Source organism: Sabethes cyaneus, chromosome 2 (genome assembly GCF_943734655.1).
Source record: "Sabethes cyaneus chromosome 2, idSabCyanKW18_F2, whole genome shotgun sequence".
Lineage (NCBI taxonomy): Eukaryota > Metazoa > Arthropoda > Insecta > Diptera > Culicidae > Sabethes > Sabethes cyaneus.
In genome coordinates this window covers 164,576,516-164,582,515 of record NC_071354.1, presented here as the reverse complement: position 1 = coordinate 164,582,515, position 6,000 = coordinate 164,576,516, and positions in this window count along the sequence as shown.

The following is a 6,000-nucleotide window of genomic DNA, read 5'->3' as shown; positions in this document are numbered from 1 at the left end:
TAATTTAAAATTGATTCATTAGTTTTTTTATTTTCAACTAGATTGTTTCTTCATTTGTTGGTAAACATTTTCCGAAATTTTCCCCTTTCATAGTCGTATGTATTTTGCTTTTGCTTTTGCTGTGTGTTGGGGCCCTGTTCTCACAGTCACCTCACCTGGAACCTTTACAAATCAAATGGGGAGCTGTTAGGAGGGGTGAAGGTGACTGCCAGAATAGGGCGCGTGACAGAAGTGAGGTGAGTGAGGTGACTGTGAGAATAGGGCCCTTGTTTACCATTGCCGTTGAGGGTGTGATTCGGTGAACGACATCGAACAAGTAGTAAGGTTTTTAGCTAAAAGAGTCAACTTCTAGACTAGGCAACTTTAGCGTTATCACTGGAAACTTTGCGATTGCTGAGGCATAGCAACACCTTCGCATAGTTCCCTTCCGAATTACACGGTGTACCAGACACGTCGCAAGAATGACGGACAACAGTGATGGTGAAATCTGTTCTCTTTAAGAACTTCACCGGTACACTCTCGGTGCCCTCGAATCATACCAACAACTCTCGAATACTAAATTTTATGTTCCTCATTTTAGTAGTTTCTGTAGATTCTCCGACGTTTCGACTATATTATTTTAAACTTTATCTTCCTTCCTTACTTATTTACTTACTTACTTACTTACTGGCCCGTCAGAGATCTCCACAGCCGACGGTTACCTGACATGACTTTTACCTTTGTTGACTAAGCTATGTCGCCATGAGCCTCTGGGTCTGCCTCTTCTTCGTTGTCCTGGCGGATTCCCGTCGAGTGCTTCTCTGCAGATCTCGGTCGCTCCTTTCCTGAAGGTGTGCAAAATTCATTTCCACCTACGTTCTCTACAAATTTCCGACAATTTTCGTTGCAGGACACCTGACACGAATGATTTATCGCAGACGCAGCACGTTTCGTAGGCGTAGAGCAATATGGATTTAATGTTTGAGTTAAAAATTCTGATTTTGATATGTAGAGTAAACTCATTTGAGCCACAAACCTGTAAAGTTTGTCCTGGCCTTCGTGATCCGTGTGGCTATATCAGTCGCATCATCAGGTAGCATCATCGGACGTTGTTAACCTACCAAGATAATCAAAAATATATCCTGATCCACCGCTGTACCACGTTGTACCGCTACTGTAAAGTTGGTGGGATAGTCAGTGTTCACTACCAACGACTTAGTCTTTGGTACATCGACCGTGAGAACTGCTGCCTGGAAACTCTCGGAAAGGTTATCTAACTTGATCTGCATATCGATTAGGCATTGTGCGAGCAAGAGAATATCGTCGACTAGGTCGAGGTCATTTAGCTGCTCCTTCGTTAGAGAATATTAAGACAATCCTCGATTTGGTCTACAGTCAATCGCTCCAACGATAACGCTCTAATGATAAGAAACAGCAGCGATGGTAACATGCAGCCCTCTCTCACACCAACAGTAATCCTAATAAGGTCGGACAAGACGCTATTGTGCAACACATTGCCCGAGAACGCCTTGTACTGAACCTCTATGAGATGGACTAGCTTATCTGAAACTATGCCCCAGATGATTTCGTGGTTGAGTAGATCAAACACCTTTGCTAAGTCAACGAACACCAACAGAAGAGAGTCCCGGACTTGGTCTGCTCCAATCCAGCTTTTTACGACTCATAATGGTGGACGTGTTTGTATTATTTGAACAGCATTTTTGACATTTCCCCAATACATCGCACGTTTTCTTTCCGCGCGTTCACGGTAAAACTAAAGGAATATACGGAAAGAAAACGTGCGATGTATTGGGGAAATGTCAAAAATGCTGTTCAAATATTACGAATACGTTCGCCATTATGGCTCGTAAAAAGCTGGATATAATGCGAAGCGTTGTGATATGGTCTACACATGATAGGCTCCAGGTCCAGCTTGGTGCTGCTGAAGATTAACGTTAATCTTTTCCTGCATCTGGCTAGCAATTACTTTACAGCGTAATACACATACACACGACCGCGCGTTAACGGTAAAACTAAAGGAATGTACGGAAAGAAAACGTGCGATGTATTAGGGAAATGTCAAAAATGCTGTTCAAATATTACGAACACGTTCGCCATTATGGCTCGTAAAAAGCTGGATAATCTCGGTAGGATAGATGCTCCAGTAATGGAGAAGTTATGTCAGGGGATATTCTTATTGCAGTTGAAAACCGTAATAACCGACATGCGACATTCGGTTTTATTCTTGTTCTGTGTCGCAACTACGTCGCACTTGGTGCGCTGTATAGTGCATCAATGTGCGATCACAGCGCACCATGTGCGACGTAGTTGCGACACACAGAACAAGAATAAAACCGAATGTCGCGAGTCGATTGGCTTATACAAATTTGGAAAAAAGTTTATGTCCTGGTCTCGAAATATTGTTCAAGGGGGGGGCAAGAAAAAAATAATAAAAGCAAACCTTCAATAACTAAACCAAGGAGAAGAAACCAGTGTTTATTTTTCCATATTAATACAAATTTAATACAAAAATGTTGTACAGTACTTAAATTTTAGTACAAACCGAACCAACCTTCAAAATTTTTCGATTCAAGCACATAAAGTAACCATTGTGGTAGAAATGAATCAGCTTGATAATAATGGAGCGCCACAGCATCACCTTAAGAGCCGCACGCGTGTAACTTGTGCTTCATTTGAATTTTGTTTTGAACTTACGTGTCACTCGGTTAGTTACCTTGTATTTTAGAATAATACAAATCCGTGTCACTTGCTAGTTCAGAACTCGGTAACCACGAAATAGTATCGGAATCTAAAAGAGCCTTGGGTTTATACCGTCTTTAGACATTTATCGACAGACTTCGCAGCCGGCTGTTAGAGTACAGGAAAATTACGGGGCCAGTGCAACGATCCTACTAACTCTATCTAGCAAGCACCATCTAGCCGAGATTCGAACATATGACGACTGGCCTTGTTAGACCAGCATCGTACCTCGAAGCGAACTGGGCGGTAGTATCGGAATCTAATCATCTTGTAAAAATGGCAATCTAGTTCCCTGCAACTTTTTTACTTGGAACGCATGAGTTGTGCTGCGAAGTTGTCGATAAAGAAGGGTCAAGTTCTTAAGGACGTTTATACCCATGGCTTTTTTTCATGTGCTGTGCTACCGACATTTTTTAAGAAAAAATCTCTGACACTATTCACGTTTGAAACCGCTTGATCAAACTCTTAGTCATATGAATATCAGGTCATTCCTGCAATAACGTGTTTATCTTTGTATTTGCTTCAGATGATAGCGGTTCGAACAATGACCTGTTATAAGACCAGTATAAATAATTAGATCTTTCTTCGAAAGCTCCAGGATTTTGCGAATCATTGAAACGTTTGAAGAGATAAACCCTTTCGATTGCCTAGCAATGCAAATGTTATTCCAATTTAATTCCAGTTTCGCACATTTCTATAATCCATACTAAAACTCCAATTTTAAAGCAGAAGAAGATAAAGCTCAGTAAAAAAGCAATATACATTAACATGACTTGATTTGATGTTATGGTCGGGGCCACCATTGATCCTAATGATAATTCAACATGAGAATAGTCAGAAAAGTTTCGAACAATTCAGTTACATCCTTTCTGCATGCATCCAATGCATGGTAAAATATTGTATTTGTGAGGTAAAATTGTAAGCTTTAAGTCCCTAACATCCAAAATTAGGGTAAGATTCATGGCACTGAAAGCTGATATTCCGGAGTATCTAATTTGTTGTATTTCTATTTGAATCTATCTACTACCTATGGCAGCAAAAAATAACCCCATTGCAATTTGGAATATCTCCGTCAAAAGCGGTACCAAATTTCACTAATATATTGTTTAGTTTAATGATGCCTCAATCTATTTCGGTTCTTTTAAAACAAGTTGAATTAAAATGGAATAAAATTTAAAGTAAATGGAGCCAAAAGTCTGATCTCAAGCACCCCAATTTTCGGCGTCGGGATTTAAAGGTTAAGCACAATAGTCGCCTGTGACCTGTAGCAGGAATCAGAAAGCTTAGTTGGTGAAGGAAAGTTGATTGAGACTAGCCGGATAATTACTTTAACTTTGCACATATTGGGTAATTTAGAGTTGTAAACTCGTTGAACTGTAAAAAATTTGCTTATCACTAAAGAATGTAACATAATAATATTACACTTTATTTTTTTGCCCCTTCATATTTCGAAAATTTTTGAAGGGGGGGGTGACATAAACTTTTTTTCAAATTTGTATAAGCTTTATTACGATTTTCAACTGCAACAACAATAGTACCGTGGACCCCCGTTCGTTTGACCGTTTTTAATCTGAACACTTTTTAATTTGAACCCCGTTGGTTTGCACGACGTGCAAATTAAAAATGGTTCAAACGTCATACTCTATATGACATCATTCGCTTATGCAGACAATGCACATAAACACGATTTGCTTGTGCTGATCTAGCGTGTTTAATCTGTTTCACATTGCGTTTTCCCAACGATTATGGTAGAAATCCGATCGGAGAATGAATAATCGCTGCTTACAACTGCCAACTGAATCAAACCACCAAAACAATAACAAAGAGCAGGGCAGCCAGTTCTCACAAGTTCCAGCATATTTAGGGTTACCAGTTGTTCAAATTAAAAACTAACCCCGTTAGTTTGCATGAGGAATCGTTCAAACAAACGGGGGTCCACTGTATTTAAAGGCAATTAGAATGCTCAATTTACCAGTTCCAATTGAACTAGATAATAGTATGGTGCACCATAATGTTGCCTTTAAAGCTTTAAATACATGCCAAAATTATAGGATTCTGCAGGTAAATATGTCTAAAATATTGCTTTTGCTGACATTAGTCTGTGCTCCTAAAGTAGTGGTAATGTTCCTTTAATAGTGGAAAATTTGCCTTTAATAGTGGAATTTTGTTCACCACCTTTAGTAACGATTGCAGTGAGCATGAAAGCAGGTGGATAACAGCGTAGGCTTGTTAAAATGCTATGAGTTGTAGCGAATTTCTTAGCCAATTGCACCTTATTGGTCTATACAAAAGGAATTTATCATTTCTGTACCAATATCCTAAATTTTAACTACATGTAGCTTAGATAAAACTGTTGACAAATATATATTTAACAATAGAAAATTGAAATTCTGTTAGAATCAAAAATCTGCCAAAATTATAAAATGATTCGAGTTTCCACTATTACTGGTACACCCACCAGGGCCGGGCATCGTCGAAACAAATAAATGAAACTGACTTTCTCTTACCTTCGCTTCATACCTGAAGTGACTTAGTTCATTAGTTGAACAGAACTTTTCAAGCAAGCTTCAGTTGAAGTTGGTGGCTGTTTCAATTGACGACGGCAGAAAGTCAGGCACGATTTGTCGACATTGACTAGATTGACTATAATATGCGTTGCATTATAGAAAATGTTACTCAAATTTAATTTATTTGCATTCAAAGTTGATGGCCTTTTTCTGAATATTTGATAGAAAAGTACAAATGAAAAGTTGAAACCGATAGTCATGATGAAGTGAAGCCCGGTTCACTGACGCTGACTGAAGCTAGTTTGAAAGCGAAGCGGTACTGCTTCTGTTGAAACTGAACCTTCACTGCTTCATTGTTAAGCGACGCTATGTAATTAAAGGTGACGTTGTCGGGCCCTGACACCCACTATTAGTGGTACACCCACTATTTATTACTGGTATATCTACCCTAACTATGTTTTCGCCGTCAACGACAGCCAGAGAAGTTTGATTTGGGACCGCTGTCAAATTTTGACACCATGAAATACTGTAGCAGGCATTCACTGGAGCTCGATATAAAGATGTCAGTAGACAGAATAATCCAAATCGATTTCGGTTTTCATTTTATCTTAGATTATTAAAGGAAGTATATATGTCTTTGTCTTTGATTTCCTCATACATGAGTAAAAAGTATGCCATCAGTACTATCTGCCGTCGGAAGGTTTTACTTGACTATCATAGTCTTTGTATCGCCTTCTCATTCAAGTAAAAGATG